The sequence below is a fragment of the Mustela lutreola genome, chromosome 5 (genome assembly GCF_030435805.1).
Source record: "Mustela lutreola isolate mMusLut2 chromosome 5, mMusLut2.pri, whole genome shotgun sequence".
In the NCBI taxonomy this organism is placed as follows: domain Eukaryota; kingdom Metazoa; phylum Chordata; class Mammalia; order Carnivora; family Mustelidae; genus Mustela; species Mustela lutreola.
In genome coordinates, this window is record NC_081294.1 from 151,118,161 (window position 1) to 151,142,499 (window position 24,339).

The 24,339-nt window shown below is 43.5% G+C and overlaps 1 long non-coding RNA gene across 1 annotated transcript; it reads right to left on the reverse strand.

Annotated features, from left to right (window-relative positions):
• Window positions 1-9,342: 9,342 nt before the first annotated feature.
• Window positions 9,343-24,331, reverse strand: LOC131832640 (uncharacterized). Its single transcript, XR_009354123.1, has 4 exons — window positions 24,215-24,331; window positions 20,674-21,492; window positions 13,878-14,269; window positions 9,343-12,357 (listed from the first exon to the last, which is right to left on the reverse strand). It is a non-coding gene; the product is annotated as an uncharacterized LOC131832640 (long non-coding RNA).
• Window positions 24,332-24,339: the final 8 nt, after the last annotated feature.

The window sequence follows — 24,339 nt, forward strand, 5'->3', positions numbered from 1 at the left end:
ATAATCCAGCAGTATATATGCAAATATCTGCGGCAGCCACCAAAGCATGGAAAACAATTCAAGGTAGTGGAGATTTACAAGGCCAGCTGTCTAAGGTGATACAAGGACCAAATGAGCCATATGCTGACTTTGTAGCGAGACTGCTACAGACAGCAGGCAGAATATTTGGAGATACAGATGCCGCCATGCCCTTGGTAAAACAGCTAGCTTAGGAGCAGGCTAATAGGTGGTGCAAGGAGGCCATTAGACCTTGGAAAAACAAGGACTTGAATGTATATCTCAAAGTTTGTAGAGAGATCAATGAAAGCGTTATTCAGGGACAGGTCATGGCTGCAGCTATAACTCAGGGGTTACAAGGAATTCAGCAATTCAAACAAAGATACCCCCCAGGGGTTTGTTATTATTGTAAGGAACCACATCATGTCAAGCGTGAATGCCCTAAAAGAAAGGTGCTCCATCAAGAGCCTAGAAAGCCGGGCATTTGCCCAAGATGAGGGAAAGGTGTCCATTGGGCGAATGAATGTCGCTCAACAAAAGACATACAAGGAAACCCTCTGCCCCCAAGAGAGACAAAAAACGGGAAGGGGGGCCCTCAAATGTATGGGGTGCTTCAGCAAATAGCTCGCACGCACCATCCGTCGACGAACCAAGGCGAGCAACAGAAGGGAGCACCGGACTGGACATCTGTGCCGCCACCAGACTCCTATTAACCCCTGAAATGGGAACCCAAATGGTTGAGTCAGACTTTAGAGGTCCAATACCTGAGAACACCGTAGGCCTGTTGCTAGGATGGAGCTCCACTGCGTTATCTGGGCTCATTGTGCATCCCGGGGTTATAGATGCTGATTACACTGGAGTGGTAAAGATCTTGGTGTCTTCCCCTCATGGGATCATAGCTATTAATCCAGGTGATAAAATAGCACAAATCCTGATATTACCTAGTTGTCATAAGCTTTTTGAAAGTCATAAGACCACACGAGAGCAAAAAGGTTTCGGATCTGGAGCCCCCCTAGCATGTCACATTAGGCATGAAAAATAGACCCCTATACCCACTTTGGATAAGAGGAAAGAAATTTATTGGCCTTTTAGACACTGGCGCAGATCGTAGTATCATTAATGAAATTGAGTGGCCAAAAGACTGGCCTGTACAAAAGGCTGACCAAACACTTCAGGGATTAGGAATTGCCCATAGCCCCAAGTGCAGTGCGGCTACACAGCAATGGAAAGATGAGGAAGGTCACCAAGGATTGGTATAACCATATGTCTTAAGGATTCCCATTTCATTATGGGGTCGAGACATCTTAACCCAGATGGATTTTAAATTGACCACAGACCTATATTATAGTACAGAAGCTCAACAACTAATGAAAAAATCTGGTTATTCAGGAATGGGAGGCCTTGGGAAACAGCTATAGGGCATCCCTGAACCTATTCTCCTAACCAATTACACTTCTCACAGAATAGGTGGACCTGGGCTGGGTTTTTCCTAGGGGCCACTGAACCATTAAAAATTCAGTGGAAAGATAATAAACCTGTGTGGGTCCCTCAGTGGCCCCTACCAAAAGAAAAGTGCAAAGCCACCCACACATTAGCAGACCCAACTTGCTGCTGGTCATATTCGCCCGTCCACATCACCATGGAATACGCGCATTTTTTGTAATAAAAAAGAAATCAGGAAAATGGCAACTGTTACATGACTTACGTGCGGTCAATTCAAAAATGGAAGTCATGGGGTCAGTACAGCTGGGATTACCCTTATGTCAGCCCTACCCTCTGGCTGGCCCACAATAGTGGTAGATATCAAGGACTGTTTCTTTTCCATTCCATTACACCCCCAAAATACTCAACGTTTTGCCTTTACAGTGCCCACTATTAACTCCAGCCCATGACCAATAGTCCAACAATGTGTCAGATCTATGTGGACCGCACTCTAAAAGAAGTAAGAAAACACTTTCCCCTGTTAATCTTATATTATTACATGGATGACATATGGTTATGTCATAAGATAATACAATATATTGAAGAAGCCCTTTCCTTCCTCTTCAAGCATTTTGATAAGTTTGGACTACATATAGCACCTGAGAAAGTACAAGTAACACCTATCAAGGAATATCTGGGAACTAGGTTAGACCTAGTTAAGTTACCTTAGACCTAGTTACCAAGGTTAAACCCTTAAAGGTATCTCTTCACACAAATCATTTAAACACATTGAATGATTTTCAAAAATTGCTAGGAGATATCAACTGAATCAGACCTTACTTAAAACTTACTGACCAGGAATTGACACCCTTATTTGACATGCTTAAAGGAGACCCTAACCTCTCTTCCCCACGTCAGGTAACTGAAGAAGCAAGAGCAGCCATTCAATTGGTCCAAAAAAGGTTAGAAACTGCTCAAATAGAATTGATTATGCCAAACCCTTGCTACTTTGTGTTCTTGCTGATAGACAGATTCCATCTGCAGTTTTTTGGCAAGTTGGCCCTATTTCATGGATTAATTTAGCTCATTCTCCAAAGAAGGTCCTACCTTGGTACCCAAGTGCTATAGCACAACTTATACTTAAAGGAATAAAATCCAGTGTTACAGCCTTTGGCAAGCAACCAGATACGATAATAACACCTTATACACAGGAGCAAATAGTCTGCTTGGCTGCCTGTGATAATGACTGGGCCATTCTATTGACCACAACATATGCCCAGTTTGATAATCATTACCCTTCACATCCCTGGTTACAATTCAGCTTATCCAATCCAGTTATCTACCCCAAGGTTACACGCAGAGAACCCCTCCCTAATGTGAAGCTCATATTCACTGACGGCTCAAAACAAGGGATAGGAGCTAAAGTTACTAAGGATAAAAATTGGACATTTCTCTTTCCTAGCTCCTCTCCTCAAGAGACTGAGCTTCTTGCAGTAACAAAGGCATTTCAAAATGTTTGATCAAAAACCCTTTAACCTACTATCAGACAGCAAATACGTAGTTCAAGCTGTCTCTGTTATTGAGAATGTGGGTACTATTAATGTTCGTTCCACAATTGCTAAAGCATTACAGGAAATCCAGACTTTAATCTGGGATAGAAAGGTTCCATTTTACATTGGCCACATACGGGCCCACACAAATTTGCCAGGTCCTCTGTCAGAGGGCAATCGATTGGCAGATTCACTAACCAGAGGAGACCTCATTTTTGCCTTTGAGGACCCTATAGAGCAAGCAAAACATTATCATAAGTTATTCCATGTAAATGCCTTGACTCTTCACCTTAAATTCAAAATAACAAAGGCACAAGTGCGATACATAATAGTCTCCTGCAAAAACTGTGTAACTCTGATACCCACACCATCCTTGGGAGTTAATCCTAAAGGCCTGTTGCCCAATCATATATGGCAAATGGATGTCACACACATTACAGAATTTGGAAAGTTAAAATACGTTCATGTCTCTGTTGACACCTGCTCTGGCGTAATTTTTGCCTCAGCACATACAGGAGAAAAGGCTAAGGATGGAATATCCTATTGTCTCTCAGCTTTTGCGACATGGGGAAAACCCCGCCAACTGAAAACAGATAACGGCCCTGCTTATACATCACAACCCTTTAAAAGCTTCCTACAACAATTAGAGATTCAATTAATACACGGAATACCCTATAACCCACAAAGACAGGGCATCGTGGAGCGTGCACATCTTACCATTAAAAATGCACTTTATAAACAAAAAGGGGGAATAGGGGACACCTTCAGGTCCCCAAAAGCTAAACTAAATACTATTCTTTTTATTTTAAATTTCTTAACGCTGGACAAAGAAGGTAAATCAGCGGCAGATAGACATGCGAATGCCGCTGCTGCTCCCCCCAAGCCGTTAGTCCTGTGGAAAGACATCCTTACAGGAAAATGGAATGGACCAGACCCAGTGTTAGTATGGAGTAGGGGGTCTGTATGTGTCTTTCCACAGGAAAAGGAGACCCCAATTTGGATTCCAGAATGATTGATATGCGCTGCTCTGCCCCTGGCCACCAACCATGACACTGAAGATGATGAGGATGATCGTGGGGATAATGCTTCTCCTGCGGCAGACGCAAGCTAGAGAACTGTGGGCGGCGGTAAAAGCTTGGCCATATCCTTTACCGGTTACTGACTCCTCTCTCCTGTTCCCTCCTTTCTTACTACCAACTCATCTATAGGGCTACCTACTATTCATATAACCAATGATATTGCTAAGGCATCTAATATCACTATCCCCTTGTCAGGTACCCTCTGCTTTTCGCTATACCTCAATACATCTGCAGAACTCCGCCCAGACTGTATCCTCCTTAGCAATCAGACCTTGGGACGGTTTCAACCTTTTAACCATACTTCAGATAAAGGCAATGTTACTGTGATCCAAGGCCTAGCCCCTGTAAAACCTCCTAATGCCTTAGGGCCTTATCAACCTATTAAACTGCCTAGATGTACATCTAAAAGGACATGGCCGCCAGAATGGTCCGGCTGCCAGAGCACCTTACGATCAGTATATGTCAATTGTAAGCATAGCCTTACCTTCACTCCACGTTTCCCTACTATTAAGAATTCAACCTTCCCTGGGTATAATTATTCCTATCAAAATCCTACGCTGGGCAACCCCTCATCCCCTTTTGATGCATGGCTACTTTGTAACCTGTTTGGAGTGTGTACCGACATCTCCGCAATGTCTATGCTAACAGGTGGAAAATTCCTCAACTGTTCTTATGAACAAAATAATACGGCATCCTTTGAGAATACAGTTAAAGTAAACTGCCAAAATAATGCTACTGATAAAATATATCAACCCACGCCTGTATGCATGTCTCCACCCTTCCTCTTTCTTTTAACTAATGATAGTATACATACAGAAAACTTAAATTGCACAGACAATTGTTATCTTTCCCAGTGCTGGAACGTTACAGCCTTTTCACTAGCTGTGGTAATGCGCATTCCTACCTAGGTCCCCATCCCAGTTTCCATTCCAGAAGACAAGCTACCGGAGGTGCCATCCAGGAAGAAGAGGGATTTTGGAATTACAGCCACCATCGTGGCAGCTGTGGCCATTTCAACTGCAGAAGCGGTAAACACCCTTGCAGAAGGAACAGCAGCAGCCCTTCAAACACAGACTCAGCTCAATGCACATTTGCAAGCCTATATCCTGATAATCAACCAAAGAGTGGACTTAATACAAGAACAATTGGACCTATTGGGAGAAATAATGGGATTGGGACGTATAGCACCTTTTTCAGCAATCTGTGTTACTCCTGTAACTTACAAGAACACTAGCAAGATACGAAATACCTCCCTACGGCTCTCCCAGTACTTGCAGGGAAACTGGTCTGCAGAGTTCCAAAGTTACACCCAACATTTGTTGATACAAATAACCAGGATTAATAATACCAGAGTAGATATTGTAACCCTCCCAGAAATGCTCAAAATCCTAAAAGGAGCATTCACCTTTACAAAGGAATGGGCCAGCCTATTCGGTGTTGTACTACTCCTCTTAGTAGGCATAATTCTGCTAGCAAGAAAAATGCTTGCTTGGAGGCGACAGCAACAGGAACAACAACGCGTAATAGTGCAAGCCTTGGCAGCTCTCAAGACAGGCACTTCTGCCCAAGTATGGCTGAGCATGCTGGATCGGTAGTCAAGGACGGGTAAGATTGGTGGGGGAAATACACCAACCTAAGACAGGACACAGATCATTGGTATCTGTTGTCTGATGACGGGTAAGTGTATTTCCCGCTACTGACAACCTAAGACAGGCACGATCCCTGCCATGATAGAAAAAAGGGGGAGATGTCGGAGGCAGGCCCCTGGCCAGGGCAGCCTCCGCCATTAAAAGATGGCGCCTGGCGAGCTGCCAAGAAAAGTTGCTTCATAAGACTAAGCAGAACGCCCTACGAGGAAGCCTATAGCATTGGTTGCTGGCGCAGTCATCTTGCTTAGGCTCCCCCTGTGATTCGCCCCCTTCTGTACCCTATGCGCTCATTGGCTGTGTGAGGATATATAAGCATGTCGCTGGAAAAATAAAAAAAGGAAAGAGCACAAGACAAGGAGGCTGATTGTCGTCCTTGCGGGTCGAGGGCGCTAAGTTGTCATGTTAGATGGAAGTATGATCTTGTTATTACCTTCATTTGAAGAGTAAGTATGGTTTAAGGAAACCCAAATGGGTGTTGACAAGGGGTGGATTTGTGATGGTTAATTTTATATGTCACATGGCTGGGTCAAACATTATTTTGGATGTTTCTGTAAGGGTATTTTCTGGATGAGATTCAAACTGGTGGACTTTCAGTAAAGCACATTCTCCTCAATAATGGGGGTGGCCCTGACCCCATCAACTAAAGTCTTGAATAGAACAAAAGGCTCACCCAAGCAAGAGGGAATTCTATAGCAGATGACTTTCACACTTCGTCTTGAGTCTCCTGACTGACTCTACAGATTTTGGACCCGCCAGTCTGTGTAACTGCGTGAGCCATTCCTTAAAGTAAATCTTACTCAGTTTCTCTCCAAACAGCACCCTCCCACCATGATTTCTGGCTTTTGTGAAGACCCTAATACAATATGTTTTCAATTTTATGGGGCATATACCTAAGAGTAGAAGTGTTGGATCATATAATTCCATGTTTAACTTTTTAAGGAATTATAAAAATGTTTTCCACAGTGGCTGAGCCATTTCACATTCCTACCCACGATGCATAGGGATTTCTACTTCTCCACATCTTCACCAACACTTGTTATTTTCCATATTTTTTCTATTTTCCTAGTGCATGTGAAGTGATACTATGATTTTCATTTGCATTTCCCTAGTGACTTTTCACGGGCTTTTTGTTTATAGAACTGCTTCTGAGAAATGGCTATTTAAATACTTTGGCCCTACTGTATTAGGTTTTTTCCAATCTTTTTGTGGTTGTAAGAGTCGTAAGAGTTCTTGATATATTCTGGATACCACACCCTTATTAGAGATATGATTTGAAAATATTTTGTTCCATTCACTAGGTTGTCTTTCACTTTCTTGACAGGGTCCTTTAATACACAAAAGTTTTCAATCTTGATAAAACCCAAATAATATTTATGTTTTATTGCTCATGTTTTTGGTGTCCTGTCTAAGAATCCATTGCCCCATTTGAAACAGGAAGATTTACACCCAGGTTCTATTGTAAGATTTTGATTGTTTTAGTTCTCACGTTTTGGACTTTGATCCATGTGGAGTGAATTTTTGTATATGATGTATGGGTAGGGGTCCAAGTGCATCCCTTGGCACGTGGACATCCAGTTGGATGCACAGACATCCTCTGTGGTAGGTCATATGTAGGCAGAGCCCTGAACCTGAATGAAGGGTGTGATGAAGCAATGTTGCCATCTCCCAGGCAGAGGGAAAAGCCATTGGTGACTCTGGATATAGTCAGGTGTCACAAATGAATCAAGGAATGCGTCTAGGTGTTTCTGCAGGAGCAGAGCGTATGTATTCCTGAAAATTTTTGTGTCACATAAAAATGCTTATAAAAGATAACTGGAGATATTGTGGGAAGAATGGGATTAGAACAGACCATTCAGACCACAAACAGGTTTAGAACCAGAACACTAACAAAAACCACCAGCCTTTTTTTTTTTTTTTTTTAAGATTTTATTTGTCAGAGAGAGAGAAAGCACAGCAGCGGGAGAGAGGCAGAGGGAGAAGCAGGCTCCCACTGAGCAAGGCGCCCAATGTGGGCCTTGATCCCAGGACCCTGGGATTACGACCAGAGAAGGCAGACGCTTAACCAACTGAGCCACCCTGAGGTCCTTTTTTTTAAAAAAAAAAAAGTATTCATTTGAGAGAGAGAATGAGCAGACGTGGAGCTGCAGAGAGAAAGAAAGAGAGAAACAAACTCCCTGCAGAGCAGGGAGACCGATGCACAGCTTGATCCCAGGACCCAGAGATCGTGACCTGAGCTGAAGGCAGACGCTTAACTGACTGAGCTACCCATGTGCCCCCCAAACCACAATCCTAATAAAAACTGCATAGTTAAAAGATGTTATAGGATATTAGATACATAAGTACATATACATGAGACAGAGAGACAGGGCGCTTCACTTAACAATGGTGAAAGGAGGGGTGCCTGGGTGGCTCACTGGGTTAAGCCTCTGCCTTCAGGTTGGGTCACCATCTCAAGGTCCTGGGATCGAGCCCCACATCAGGCTCTCTGCTCGGCAGGGAGCCTGCTTCCTCCTCTCTCTCTCTCTCTGCCTGCCTCTCTGCCTACTTGTGATCTCATTCTGTCAAATAAATAAAAAATCTTAAAAAAAAAATGGTGAAAGGACTTTGGAAAAGGAATGTGATGGAAAGTTTGTTGTTAGTGAGTTAGGAAGACCACACAGAAGCGTTTCAGATTGAAAGCAGGAAGCCACACTGAGTTACGAGAGACAGTGGTGCCAGGAACAGTTCTGTTGTCCCCAGTTGGACTGCTCTCAGCTGTGCTGGCTTGCCTGCATTCAGATCCTCTTGTCTGAAGTATAAAAAATGTTCTGGAGAAAAATCTCATACGAACCAAGAAAGCTTCCACGTAACACTGCATTAATCCAAAATATAGAAGCATTATTGCAGTACAACACACTTCTTCACAAAAAAAATTTTCAGAGTAGAAAAAAAATATTTTATCATTCATTTTATGAAGCCTAAACACAGCTACAACAAAAAAAAGATCTTCAGCTAAACAAAGGAGTGTAGAGACCAAAATCCTAGTCAAAACATTTGCAAACCAGAAATACTTAAAAACCTCATAAGCAAGTCTGGTTTGTCCCAGAAAACAGATTAATGACTTAAAATTTATTAACGTAATTCACTGCATTAACAGATTAGAGGAGGCAAAAAATGATTATCTAAATGGATGCAGAGAAAGCATTTGATAACATCTAATATTCATTCACGATTTTAAAAACTTAGTAATCTCAGGAATCTTCTTTAGCCTCATGAAGTTAGCTATCAAAAGCCTACAGAAAATATTATACTTGGTGATGAAGTCATCTCAAGTATTTATTTCCTTTAAACTCAGAATGAGAAACCATTCTAATTATCAGTCCCTCTTCGGGGCCACTTGTCAGTGCAAGAAAAAAAATAAGCATGACTGAATTAAAGATAAACACTCTCATCGTTTGCAGATGTTTAACTACTGTATTCAGCGTCCCCCAGAGAAACAGAAGATAGATAGACAGACAGGCCCACATCGAGTTTCAGTCTGAGGCCTCAGAATCAGGAGAGTTCATGGTGTATGTTCTGGACAGAAGACCAGGAGGCCTGAGATCCAGAAAGAGCAGATGTTTCAGTTCGAGTCCAGTAGAAGTAGAAGAAGACCAATATCCCAGCTCAAAGAGGGGAGGGTAGGCTTTTTTGTCCTGTCTAGGCCTTCTGTTGATTGGATGAAGACTGCTTACATTAAGGATAGCAATCTGCTTTATTCAGCCTACCAACTCAAATGTGAATCTCCCCTGGAAATGCTAGGGAACGGAGCTGACCACCCCTCAATTAGACAGAGAACACTCTCGATAATGCAAGTCACACAGCGAGGTTTATTTCCAGCTAGCTGGGGTCCAAGTATCTGCCCGGCACAGCGAGTTTCAACAAGGACCCCGAGCACACAAGCCAAGGGTTTGTATAGCATTTTCAAGGCACTTTTTCATAGCTACATACATATCTTGGGCCCCACTTTGACAGTTTAACTTTGTTTAACATTTTGCCACCCCGGCGTCACCCTGGAGCCATCCTGGCGGTTAAGTGTGATTTAGGTTTAGAAGAAATTTAACTTTATTTATATTTCCTTCTGCCTCAGCCTCCTTCAGTTTTATGGTGGGGAGGGCGACCTTAGGCCTTGAGGAACTGAGCCATTTGTCTCTGGAAATTGGGCCACTGAAGAGATAATCCTTTTTGTTGTAAAGCCCCTGCAAACCAAGGGAGACTCCTGTCTTGCAGGATTGTGATCTCTGCAAGTTAACTATTTGCTTTTCTTTAACATTTGGTCCCTGTGGTGCCACCACCTAACTGCCAGCCTGTTAGGGACACTCAGTAAAATGGCTTCCAGGCCCTCAGGATGGCCATTCTTATGCTAACCCACTCTTACAGAGCAAGGTGCCAGCTTTTGCTTTGCCAAGATGGCTGTACCTAGGTCAGGGCTAGACTCAGGTGGGTACAGCCTTGTTTTTCTTGGCCTCCACACCTGGAGCTGGTTTCTGGGACTTGTTTTTAAGTCCCCTGGGGGAAGGGGAGCAGGGACAGTTTAAAGGTTAAACAACAAAGTTATTGTTTAACCTCAATGGAAGCCTCTGGCTAAAATAAAAATATAAAATAGGTCCTTACAGAAACACTTACACAGACACACCCAGAATTACATCTGGTCAGATGTCTGGGCACCCCGGGCCCTTGTCAAGTTGACATATACAATTAAACATCACCAGGTCACCCCTTATCTACTTGGCACCCATAACCATCTCCTTAAGCCATACTCTATATGCTTCATATGCTCTATATGAAGGCAATAAGAAGGTCATACTTCATGTGATACTAGTATCCTGTATACAACCAAAACCTCACTAACCCCTTCCCCAGAGGAGGAGGGGATGTTTTTTGAGTGATGTTTATGCTTCTCCTTGACATCCTGTAACATAAATACTGTAAGCCATCGTTGGTCCTGGCGGGACTGGACAGTTGTACTCTTCCATTTACCTTAATCACAGGAGTTGGTGATATGACACACATCCGGAGAGGTCCCCTATGTCCACTGTGGAGTGGCTGTCTACTTTCCCCTCGGTGGTACTCCAGATCAGCCACCTAGGCCAGCACAGTAACTCCCTTCTTCACCTGTCGATTCGGAGGCAGGAGGAGTCCAAAGTGGCCATGTGAACCTCCAGTTCAGGGTAATTACTGCTGTGTCTCCAGATGGAAGCATTCTGCCCCCTGGAACTCAAGGCCCCTGGGCCAGCAGAACATGAGGTTATGGGAACCAGAAGCGAACATTTTGCTGGTGGGGCTCTAGGGGTAATACTGAGTGGTGCCTCTATTTCTACCCCTTGGTTCCTGGGTCCTCTAATTCTGGCTACGGAGGCAACAGTGATCGGTTAGAGTAATACTAGGTCACCCACTGACCTCAAGAAAATTTCCATGCAATGAGGTACATTGTAAAATACCATGCAACCTCTGAGCCCATGGCACGTCCCTCTTAGGGGTCAGTTTGGCTTTAAGAAACTCAAAGGCTGGGGTGCCTGGGTGGCTCAGGTGGTTAAGCCGCTGCCTTTGGCTCAGGTCATGATCTCAGGGTCCTGGGATTGAGTCCCACATCGGGCTCTCTGCTCAGCAGGGGGCCTGCTTCCCTTCCTCTGTGATCTCTTCCCTTCCTCTCTCCTACTGTGATCTCTCTCTGTCAAATAAATAAATAAATTAATTAATTAAAAAAAAAGAAAAAGAAACTCAAAGGCTTAGTCAGAGAAATAAATGGGATCCTTAAAATTCTAAAGAGTTCCGGATGCCCCCTTCCACCACACCTGCTTAAAAACTATGCTCCCAGAAGCTCTAAAGATCTGTGGAAATGGCCACAATTTGATTAAAGAAAGCCTAGAATTTTGTGTTCCAAGAACTTGGCTTGGTAACTGTCAGAGTGGGGGACCCTCCCCCAAAATGTGGCTGGACAGAAATGCAGGTTGCACCCCACAGAAATGTGGGGTGAACTCAGTTTGTGGCTAAGGGTCCCAGCAAGCTGCTGCCAGCCCTCAGGGAGGATTACAACAGCTGTTCTGAGGCATGTTCCAATCAGAGAAGATCAATGAGGAGATGCACTTGAAAGCAAGGGTTCCCAAATCCACAGACCAGAATGGGATAACTACTTTAATTGGCATGCAGAAGCCTCCAAAGGGCTTCGAAATTCCTGAGCAGATTCATTGGCAGGTTTGTTACAAAAGGCTAAGGAAAACTGAAGACTTAAGAGGTACCTAAAACAAAAGACCGGAAGCCTGACATCCCTCCTCCTGCCCCCCTCCACCTTCCTTTCTTTGAATACTCAGCTCTTCTAATTCTTGGTCTGAATTGCCTCTATGAGACTGTAAACCGGAGTCCACCCTGTTTGTGGCTTAATGGACATCCTCACGTCTATCCCCAAAGGAGGGCCCCTGTGTGGGTTCCTCTCAGAGTTGATAGGACCCGGAGATTTTCTGAGCCCAGGAAAAATAAAATTAACATTAATGAAATACCTTGCCAACTTCTGGTAAATAGCAGAGTTGCATCCTCTTCTTTAAAGCCTATTCGGAGCCTGCAGATAGATAGGGTCCTGGGGAAACTGGCAGAAGTCAGCTAGAATGAGACTTTGGACCAGAATCCCCTCTCCTGCATGGGTCTCTGTCAGGGAGAGACAAATCAAATTTCATACTGTCCTTGACCTTTCCAAATCCAGGGCACTGGTTATCGATTTTGATGATATTCCTTGCACCCTCCCTCCCAGGTCCATGGGGCTGTTTAATGCTGCCTGAAACATTTAGGGTTTGGCCACGATGAAACCTGGCAAGGTATTTAAAAGGACTTAATAATTCTATGATCAGAAGTTTGGCCAAACTGAAAGCTGACATTCAGAGCCTAAGAGAAAATTTTTTAGGCCTTCCCCGTGCCCCAAGCAAATAGAAGATAATGCTGCGTGGGTGATTCAGCTTCGGATGTCATTAGGTCATTCTTGGGGAGAGGAAAGCAACTGTCTTGATCTCACACATTCTTGCAAAGCTCTGGAGGGAGTTCAAAGTTCACCTGTTCCTTTTTACCTATCCCCAAACCTCCCCGATTTCTCTTAAAAGGTTTGTAACTTGCGTTCTCTCCCCCGTGCCTTTGGGAGGCAAAGGTTGAAGCACAAACTTCGGGAAGGTCATGCTTACCACAAGAAAAATAAATGGGGGAAAACTCATTTGAAACGGCTTTAGCCATCTGAGCAGGTGGCTTTAACTAACTTACTCCATCTGCCAGAAAAACAACGGAGATCCAATTCCTTTTGAACTAAAACGGAAGCTATAAACTCTCTTTATTCCTTCTGCATGTTTATGTGTGTCTCTGTATGCGAGTTGTGGACGCGGAGTATTTTCTAGCTCCAGATGCTATTACTAAACTTAGTTAAGCATCAGACTTCTATCTTCTTCTTCGTTTCACTTCTATCAAGTTCATAAAAATTCTCGAAAATATAAAAGAGACTAACCCAAGGGAATTTCAGGTTCATGTGATTTGGGAAAAAGATGTGGCATTAAAGCCAGTTTAAGTTTGTTGGTTTATTCACTCAACATTAACCATAAAACTCGTATTCCACCTGAGTTCACTTACCAAGTAAGTTCACGCTATTGCTTACAAGATATGTCAGCAAGAAAAATAGCTTGGGGGTAATGGCTAACCTTGTCTAATGTTTAATGAGGTTTAAGTAGGTGCTCCAAACACAATTGGTGAAAACAAGCGATCTAAATTGATGTAAGAGGGGTGCCTGGGTGGCTCAGTACATTAAGCCTCTGCCTTTGGGTCAGGTCATGATCCCAGACTCCTGGGATCGAGTCCAGCATCCGGCTCTCTGCTCGGCAGAGAGCCTGCTTCCTCCTCCTCCTCTCTCTCTCTCTCTCTCTCTCTCTGCCTACTTGTGATCTCTCTCTCTGTCAAATAAGTAAAATCTTTAAAATAAATAAATAGATGTAAGCGACCTGACAGGTTTTAGGAGAATTTTTTAGTTTCTCTGAAAATTTCGGTCATCTAAAACCTTGAAGTTTTGCTAAGTTACATTAAGTGATGAAATCATTAAATATCTAGATTACTTCCAAATAAGATACTCTGTATTTGTTAGATTGGAGGCTGCCTGAATCATGAATTAATAAGACCAATTAGACCTTCAAACTTACTTGGTTGCATTTTTATTGTTTAACAGATGTGGTGGCAGTGGTTGGACTGAAGGAGGCTTCTGGTGGCTTCAGAGATAACAAGAAACAGGTGCGGTATCCCATAAACCTTTTGAGTTTGCAGTCTTTCTCGTGGTTTCCAAGGGCCATAGGTAGATCCCCTTTCTGCCCTGAGCTCCATTTTCTTTGCACTGAGTTCCTGATTTAATTGGCTTTCTAGTCCAGGATTTAGCAAGTCAGTTTGAGCAGGTCAGTTTGACCATTAGTTCTGGTGATTCTTACCTGGTTCAGTTTTATGATCTTAAAATTACCAGCAAAGTCCATTCTATGAATCTTTCTGAAGACAAAACACTTTTGCAAAAGCATCAGAGTAAAATAACAATCCTATAACAATCCTGTAAATGACAAAGACAGAAAAATGCCATGGTTAGAGATCTGATTAGAGTTCACTGCCATGCAGTTGACAAGGAAATGTGGTTATTTTGTGACATACAACATTTTAAGATAATAACTAGGATTATGATGGGAACAATATTTAGTTATCCACTTAACCACAGTGACAAAGATTTCCTAGGTAAGTTTTTTTTAAAGATTTTATTTATTTGTTAGAGAGAGAGCACAAGCAGGCAGAGTGACAGGCAGAGGTAGAGAGAGAAGCAGACTGCCCGCTGAGCAAGGATCCCGACACAGGACTCTATCCCAGGATCCTGGGATCACGACCTTAGCTGAAGGCAGTGGCTTAACCAACAGAGCCACCCAGGTATCCCAAGTTATATGAGTTATTTATCTCTTTGGGATATTAATCCCTTATCAAGATACATGATAAATATTTTCTCCCATTCAGTAAGTTGCCTTTTCATATGTTGATGGTTTCCTTTGCTGTGTAGCAGCATTTATTATTTTTTTTAATTAGGAAATACTTGATATAAGGGTTGGGAGTTATAACTCCGTTTCCTTCTTTGTGGTGTTAATAAGAAAACAGCAGGGCCAGGATGGAGTCACTTGTGCTAAACCCCATGTCAGCAAACCAAGACTTCATATCCAGTCTGAATAGTTTCAGCTCTCTAGGAATGTAACCTTTAACCAGTTAACCTGACATTACCTGGTCAGCACCACTTAGGAGGACCACCTGGTCTGGAACAATGCATTCATCCTCTGTTAACAATTTCCTTTTCTCTAACCCTCTCTGCCTTAACAAACCTTCCCTTTTCTGCAGCATTTTGTGAAAAGTGGACAAGACAAAAAAGTTTGGGCTTGGGTACTAAATGAGTCAAGAATAAGGTTTGTTTATACAGCCTCTTCAACCCTGAATTGTCTCTTGTGCTGCTTTACAAGTCAATCCCTTCGCATTTTCCCCAGCATTAGGGAACCACTGATTTGACTTCTGTCCCTTCTGGCTTTGTCTCTTTTTTGTGTACTATATATAAAGGAGCACACACTATGGAACTTTTTGTGTTCTGCTTCTCTGACTTAGCATAATGCTTTTATTTACTTTTTATAATTTTTTATATTTTTTATTAACATATAATGTATTATTAGCCACAGGAACACAAGTCTGTGAATTGCCAGGTTTACACACTTCATAGCACTCACCATTAGCATAATGCTTTTAAGATTAATCTGTGTTGACAAATGCCAGAAATTTGTTTCTTTTTATTACATGAAAGTATCAAAATCTATTGATCTATTTACCAGTGGGTAGATATTTCAGTTTCTAGGCATTGGCTATTATGAGTAAAGCCACTGTAAAGATTTTCATACAGGGGCATCTGGGTGGCTCAGTTGGTTAAGCATCTGCCTTCAGCTCAGGTCATGATCGCAGGGTTTGGGGATCAAGTCCTATGTCAGGCTCCCTCTAACTCTCTCTCTGGGTCAAATAAATAAAATCTTAAGAAAAAGATTTTCATACAAGTTTTTGTGTGGACATATGTTTTCATTTACCCTTCAGTAGATACTGATGAGGGAGCAGGAGGCTGGCTGAGGACAAAGCAAAAGCTGGCACCTTGCACCCCCTCTCCACCCACTCCCCTTGGTAATATGTGTGACATTTCTCAGGCACCCCTGACTGCCCTAAAAGAAAAACAAATAATTAACTTGCAGAGATCACAATCCTGCAAGGCAGGAGTCTCCCTTGGTTTACAAATGTCCTTGAAATTTACAACAAAGAAGTTACCTTATCAATAGCCCAATTTCCAAAGGCACATAACTCAATTCCTCAAGCCCTAATGTCACCCTCCCCTCCATAAAAACTGAAGGAGGTTGAGGTAGAAGGAAAAGTAAATAAAGTTAAATTTCTTCTAAACCTAAATCTCACTAACAAGGACGCTTGATAGCAGGAATGTAACATTCCACCAGGAGACTCCCAATTGTCTTTATGTTAGTGCCTCATTAGAGAGAAAGTGGCCTTGGCTTGATAGTAACCAGGCCTTCAATATCCTGACAGTCTTCTTTACCCCAATAGCCCTTCTGAACAACCCTTTGTCCTCACCTACCCAACTCCTGTGTATATAACCAGCCACTCCTCACATGCCCGGCGCAGCAGCTCTTCCTGCCCACGGGTCCTGTCCCCGTGCTCTAATAAACCACCTTTTTGCACCAAAGACGTCTAAAGAATTCTTTCTTAGCCATTGGCTCCGAACCTCATCCTATTGAACCTCACCTAGGTTCAAGAACTTCATCACCCCCACTGGTTGAATACCTCTACCTGGTCTGACCCAAGCTTGTACTTGGACTTTGTTACCTGGGACTGGTTTCCGGGATTTTTAAATAAGTTAAATAAGTTTTTAAATAAGTTCCCCTGTGGGGGGCCAGGTCAATTTAAGTTTTACAACAAAATGGCAGTTCAACCGGGGTGGGGCCACTCTGGCTGAATAGACCCTTACAGTTTAACTTTATAAGAAACTGACAAAATGTTTTCCAAAGTGTGAGAGTTCTGCTCTTTTCACATTTTCATCAGCATTTTGTATTATCTATTAAAAATTTATTAAATCATTTTAGGAGGTGTGTTAGTTTCTTTCTTTCTTTTCTTTTTTTAAAAAGATTTTATTTATTTATTTGACAGACAGAAATCACAAGTAGGCAGAGAGGCCGGCAGAGAGACAGGGGGAAGCCGACTCCCTGCTGAGCAGTTCGGGGGGGGGGGGGGGGCTCTATCCTAGGACCTGAGCTGAAGGGCAGAGGCTTTAACCCACTGAGTCACCCAGGCGCCCCAGAGGCATGTTAGTTTCTTATCGCTGCTGTAACACACTGCCACAAATTCAGGGGCTTAGAACATGCATTTATTCTCTTGCAATTCTGGAAGCCAGAAGTCCAGAATCCTTTTCACTGAGCCCAAGTCAATGTGAAAGCATGGCCGCTTCCTCCTGGGGCTCTTTCCTTGCCTTTTCCAGCTTGTGGAAGGTGCCCACTATAAGGACCTATTTTATATTTTTATATTTTAGCCAGAGGCTTCCATTGAGGTTAAACAATAACCTTGTTGTTTAACTCTTAAACTGTCCCTGCTCCCCTTCCCCCAGGGGACTTACTTAAAAACAAGTCCTGGAAACCAGCCTCAGGTAACAAAATACAGATACAAGGATGGGTCAGGCAGGTGGAGACATCCGATCAGTGGGGGGTTGCATACTGTCTCCCTCGCTACCAAGGAGTATGGGCCCCACCCTTTGGGAGCCTTTTGGGCGCCAATCCTAACCAAGGTGAAATTGTAATTAAACTGGTCACCTAGAAACACTGTGCAGTTTTCTCTGTGTGTTACAATTTCATTGGCCACCTGTGCATGGCCAGGCCCAACCGCATGGCCTCTGCCCTTAAAAGCTAGTCCGTAAAGGAGAGCGGGGTTGCCCTCTCTATAAGAGGCGCGGTCCTGGCGGGCCAGTTTGATTCTTGATGCTTGGCGCGAAATAAAGCTTTGCTTGACCTTTGCTTTGTATCAGTCTTGCTCCTTTAATCACGGACCCATTATTGGGGCATAACACCCATGTTCCTTGGCTGACAGCCTCTTTCCTCCATCTTCAAAGGCAGCAGTGTGGCATCTTCAATTCTTTCTTTCTGTCCCCCTGCTTCCATTATCATATAACCTCTGTTCTGACTCCCTACTTGTCTTTTGTAAGGACCAATGTGATTATGTCAAGGACATCTAGATAAGCCAGGATAACTGCTCTATCTCAGGATCCTTAACTTGTTTACGAGGGCATCGTCCTTTCTGCCATAGAAGGTAACAGTCACACATTCTTGGGGTTAAGTTGTGGACGTATTTGAGGGGATGTGAGCTCTTCTACAACAGTAGGTATGTAGTGGTGATGAGGGAGCACGAGGCTGGCTGAAGACAAAGCAAAAGCTGGCACCTTGCACCCCCTCTCCGTCTGCTCCCCCTCAGTCATATGTGTAGTGAAAGACCCGCGGATCCCCTTACCCAAGAATCCAACACTGCCACTGGATGCAATCAGCAAGAGGTTCTTTATTGTTACGCAGGCGCCTGCGGGTGGTCAGCAGTTCTTGCTAGCTGAGCACACCTGGCCGGGGTGGTGCCGGGTTTTTATAGACAGGTACAAACAAGTTTTGGGTGGGGCGCAACTGATTGGTTGACAGTTAGAACTTTTGAAAAAGGCATACGTGGAGTTTGCTGATTGGCTTTGGGGACCCGCGCGCGGGAAGAGAGAGGCGGGAAGGGGGAACAAGCTGATTGGTTCTGAGGGCCCGCGCGCGGGAGGAGAGAGGCAGGGAGGGGGAACAAGAAGGGGGAAGGTAGGAATGCCATCATGGCGTCTTCTATTATTTCTATAAGCCAAGCGGTTACAGAAGGGCAAAAGAGCGATTAATAAGCAATTAATAACCTAATTTACGCCTAAAAGCCAGCGGTTCACAGAAAAGCAAACAAGCGGTTAGTTATCCTATCTATCTTCTAGGGGAGGGGTCTTTCAGTAGCATCCCTCAGGCACCCCTGACTGCCATAAGCGAGAAGCAAATAGTTAACTTGCAGGGATCACAATCCTGCAAGACAGGAGTCTCCCTTGGCTTACAAATGTCCTAAATCTCACTAACAAAGATGATTGATAGCAGGATTATGACATCCTACCAAAAAGTCTCCCAACTATCTTGATGTAAATGGCTGGCCTAAGGATGACATTGATCAAGCCAACATTGATCAAGCCACAAGGGCAAGGCCTCCAGTATCCTGGCACCCTGTAGGCTCTCTTTAGCATATGAAAACTCCACTGAAACCTCCCTTCCCCTCACCTTCCCCCAACTGCAGGGTACATAACTTGCCATCCATCACAACCAGGGGCAGCAGCTCTTCCTGCCCACGGGTCCTGTCCCCGTGCTTTAATAAACTACCATTTTGCACCAAAGATGTGTCAAGAATTCTTTCTTGGTCATCAGCTCCAGACCTCAGCCCACCGAACCTCACCTAGGTTCTAGAACTTCATTAGTGGTATCTCCCTATAGTCTGAATCGGCATTTTCCTAATGACTAATGCTGTTGTGCAACATTTTTTGAGTTTAATATATCTTTTTAGTGAAGTATTGTTGGGCTGGCAGAAAGGGCTACTTAAGATGGCGAAAGTTCCCGCCACAAGACCTGAGCTCGGACAGGAGAACAAAGGCCCAAGCAGGAATCTGAGACCCCCGCCCCGGGCTCCTGTGGACCAATGGGATCCTGATGAGCGGCGGGATATCCAAATAAGGGAAACTTGCCAAAAGACCCCTGAACTCCCCTGGAGGCCCCTTAAAAGCCCCCTTCTCCTTGCCTTGGGCACGACTTACGCCACTCTGCTTTCCAGAGTGGCGGAACCTCGCCCGAGGGTGCCCACCTCCTCCCGGCGCAACTTTCCTGGCTCCCCTTCTCCTGAGCCCTGAAACTTCGCCGGAGAGCGTTTTTAATAAATCTTGCCTTGCGCCCACTTTGCCTGGTGTTGTGTTTATCTCGCCAGAAAAAACTTTACAAGAACAAAGGCCCAAGCAGGAATCCGAGACCCTCTCGCCCTGGGCTCCCATGAACCAATGGGACCCTGACAAGCAAAAATCTGAGACCCCCAGCCTGGGCTCCAGTGGACCAATGGGACCCCGACAAGCAGGAGAAATATCCAAATAAGGGAAACTTGCCAAAAGACCCCTGAGCTCCCCTCGACGAGACCCTTAAAAGCCCCCTCCTCCCTGCCTTGGGCGCGACTTCCGCCACTCTGCTTTCCGGAGTCGCGGAACCTCGCCGGAGGGTGCCCACCTCCTCCCGGCCCAACTTTCCTGGCTCCCCTTCTCCTGAGCCCTGAAACTTCACCGGAGAGCGTTTTTAATAAATCTTGCCTTGCACCCACTTTGCCTGTTGTTGTGTTTATCTCGCCGAAAAAACTTTACAAGTATCTGATCAAATCTTTTGCCCATTTAAAAAATTAGGGTGTTTGGTGTAGTACAATGGGAGTTTTTTGAAAGTTCTTTATATATTCTGGTTTATAAATCCTTTATCAGATAAATGCTCTTCAAGTGGTTTTCCCCAACTGTGTCTTGTCTTTTCATGCTCCTAAAACTGTGGTAATTTTTCATTTTGATGAAATCCTATATGTAGCTTTGCAGACACTGAAAGGTCTGGACAAACCTCACCCCACCCAAAACTTGTTTCCGCCCAAAGTGTTATCATCCAGCTACTTCTGCTTCTGTAAAAGTGCTTGCTTAACGCGCCGGCTAACTAGCTACTTTCGCTTCTGTTTGAATGCTTGCTTGATGTGCGCGCGGGCTCCCAACACCAATCAACCAACACCAGGTATGATTTTTTTTAACTTGTCTGTACTCCTCCCCAAACTTGTTTGTACCTGCTTATAAAAACCCTGCATTTACTCTGCTTGGGATCTCTCAGCGTCACCGGCAACGAGTGCGTGGAGGTCCGGGTGCGAACTCATAATAATCGACCCTTGCTGTTTGGCTTTGACTTGCGTCTCTGGTGGTATTTTAAGGTGGGCGTACAACGCACACGGCATTACAACACCTGGTAAGTCTCTCTCCTTGGCAACATCATGGAAGTACAGGTTCCCCCATATACTTGATAGAAAATAAAATACAGTCAAGCCAGATCTCTAATTTTGGTTCTAAGTCTCCTTGTTGATACTGATGGGTAAGTAGACAATAACACTACTCCAAGAGATGCAGACAGCAAAAAGCATACTTGACAGTCTGGAAGGTAAGCTGCCAACAGCTGAAGTGGTGATTCCATCCTTGGCCAGTGTCTCTCTGAACAGAGGTCTGTGGTCCAGAGCACTGGTGTGTTAGGTCCTGGCAGAAAAGCCCTCCTTTTGGTGGATGTCTTATTCTCCCCGAAGTACTCCAAGCTGAGCTGGCATTACCTTCTCATGTATTAGGTCCAAGACTCCAAACACTGATGGCCTGGTGGGCCAGAAGGTGCGGGCAGCGCTGGTGAGTGAGTATTCACACTTTGGGGAATGAGGCAACTTGGTGCAAGTCCTGCTCTCCTCCCTACTCGTGCAGCCAGTGCCCTGGGTCCACATTCCAACCCAGAACAGAAGCTGATGCTGGGGCTCAGGACACAGGCTAGATGTGTGGAGAAGGAAGAAATATCCAAAGCTGGCAGATGGAGAGGAGGGCTGCGGGTCTCTCTCCACTATCTTGATTGGGACCTATGGCCACACAACAATTTTATCAAGAATTTAAAAATGTTACTTCAAAACTTTTCTAATCTGATGACACAACAAAAGCTTATGCAACAGATAAAATCTTGTGTTTTGAGACAAATATCCTTTCATTTCTATTAAACTGAATATACAATTATTGTTCCCCAGGTGACCAGCTTTTGTGTACTTTTTGTGTACTTTTGTGTACAGTGTGATTTCACATCAACAAAACACAGTGAAAAGGCAATTTTGTGAAGATCCAATTACAAAAATAAATAATTTATATTTTAAAAAGAATGTTGCCTTAAAAGAATATAGTTTAAGACTACTCTGTGACTGGCTACAAAGTGAGATACCATGTTTCCATTTGCCTACTGGTCTCTATTAAATATTTAATATACATACTTAAACATTTAAAAAAATTTACATCTGAAGTGAAATGGTATCTGTGTCATCCCCTTGAAAAAGACAAGTACCTTAGCCTGTCATCATATCCTCTTTGCCATTCCCTTTTGTTATCATGTGTTTTTAATCCTATGATTAAATCTTCACAATACTCCCCAAGAATCATTTTGATCCCTGATATTTTACTAATGTACTTATTACATTCTCCTATAATCCATACAAGTTACACTGTTTTGATTTTTTTTTTTTTTTTTGAGAGAGAGAGAGAATGAGAGAGAGCATGCAAGCAAGGAGGGGCAGAGAAGAGAGAGAGAATCCCAAGCAGGTTCTATGCCCAGAGTGGAGACCAGCATGGGGCTCCATCTCACAACCCAGAGATCATGACCTGAGGTGAAATCAAGAGTCAGATGCTCAACTGACTTGAGCCATCCAGGTGCCCTCTTTGATTTTTTTAAATGACTATATTTATCACTAATTCCATCAGAAATATTTTAGGGATTACAATCTATGCAAATACTTTCAACTTCCAAACGCATTTACTTCACTCACAATTGAAAGCTAGATTAAAGGGTTATAGACTTACAAGTTCTAAGTCATTTTACTTTAGGAATTTGAGGATATTAGTCCACACTATCTTCTAGAATCCGGTGCTGCTGCTGAGTCTGATATCAGTCTTACCCTCTTTGCTTTGCCTAGAAGAGTGGGCATGCTTGATTACCCAACATCCATTCCTATTTCCCAACAGACCTTGATTTTGTGTCCATGTCCACATCACACCGAACTCCTGAGCAGCAGAGAGGAGGGAAGGAAGAAACTTGGTTTTCTGACGACCTCACTGAACTACTCATTCTGCTGGAGCTAGAGTCCTACCCAAGAATTTCTGGCTCTGCCTTTATCATTTGAGACAACTAAATTTTATTTTTATATCCTTGTAGCTCCTAGGATTTTCTGTTTATCCTTAAGAGTTCTGAAACTTTATCCAGGATATATTTTTTTGTAGGTCTCTCCTGGCCCAACCCCATCATTATGTTCTGTAATCTATTTATAATTTTTCCTCCTTTTCATTTCCTGGCTGCTGCTTCTGAATCTTTCTACTAGATGGATTTTGGATCTCAGGGCACACTGCTGCATACCTTCCAAGATTTTCTCTCAATTCCTGGGGTTCTGATGGTATTTTCTAGAGCTGTAGGGGATCTTTTCCTTTGAAAATTAAATTTGTATGTGTTTTTGTCATTTTAAGGAATATTAAGAGAAAAAAGGAGGCCATCATGTACTCAGTGTCACTTTATTTATACTTTGTAAATCTCAATGTTATATTGTTTTGCCAGTAACAGTTCATAACTGTTACATCTTTATTTCGTATTGCTATTATTTTTATTGCGGTAAAAGTCACGTAACACAAAATTTACCATTTTAGTCATTTTTAAGTGTACAGTTCAGGAGTACTAAGTACATTCACATTGTTGTACAACCATCACCACCATCCATTTCCAGAACTTTTTCATCATCCAAACAATAAATTCTCATTCCCCTCTTCCCCAAATGCCTGGTAACCACCATTTTTCCACTTTTTATAAATCGATTCTAACGACCTCATATAAGTGGAATCACAGTGTTTGTTCACTTTGAGTCTGCCTTATTACACCTGGCTTGTCTTCAAGATCTGTCCACCTTGGAGCATGTGTCCAAACGAGCACGGGTTCTTTCCTTTATATGGCTGAATGATTTTCCATTGTGCGCCTACACCACATTATGTTTAGCCACTCATCTGTCCATTGACACTGGCTTGTTGCCATCTTCCAGCTACTGTAAATATTGCTGCTATTAACATTATACAAATACTAGTTTAAGTCATCACTTTCAATTCCTTTGGGAATATACCCAGAAGAGGAATTGCTGGATCACGTAGTAATCTTATTTTTAATTTTTTGAGGAAAATACTATTTTCCACAGCTGCACCATTCTTCAGTCTTGCCAGCAATGGATTCCAATTTCTCCATGTTCTCACGACCACTCATCTGCTGTACTGTACTGTCCTGTTTTGTTTTGACAGCAGACAAACTAATGGCTATGAACTGCTCTTTCAATGCCTTTTTTGTTTGTTTGTTTAAGATTTTATTTATTTATTTGACAGACAGAGATCACAGGTAGTCAGAGAGGCAGGCAGAGAGAGAGGGGGAAGCAGGCTCCCCACTGAGCAGAGAGCCCGATGCGGGCCTCGATCCCAGGACCCCGAGATCATGACCTGAGCCGAAGGCAGAGGCTTTAAACCACTGAACCACCCAGGCACCCTAATTTTTCACATTTTTAAACACATACTCACTTTTCCCGAAAAGCGCGCTCCACAGGACCGGCGGTGACAGAGGCGTTAAAGACGCGGCGGCAGCCTTCTGGGGGTTCCCAGGAAGACGGCTTTCTCCAGCCTTAGTGCTATTGGCCCATATCGGG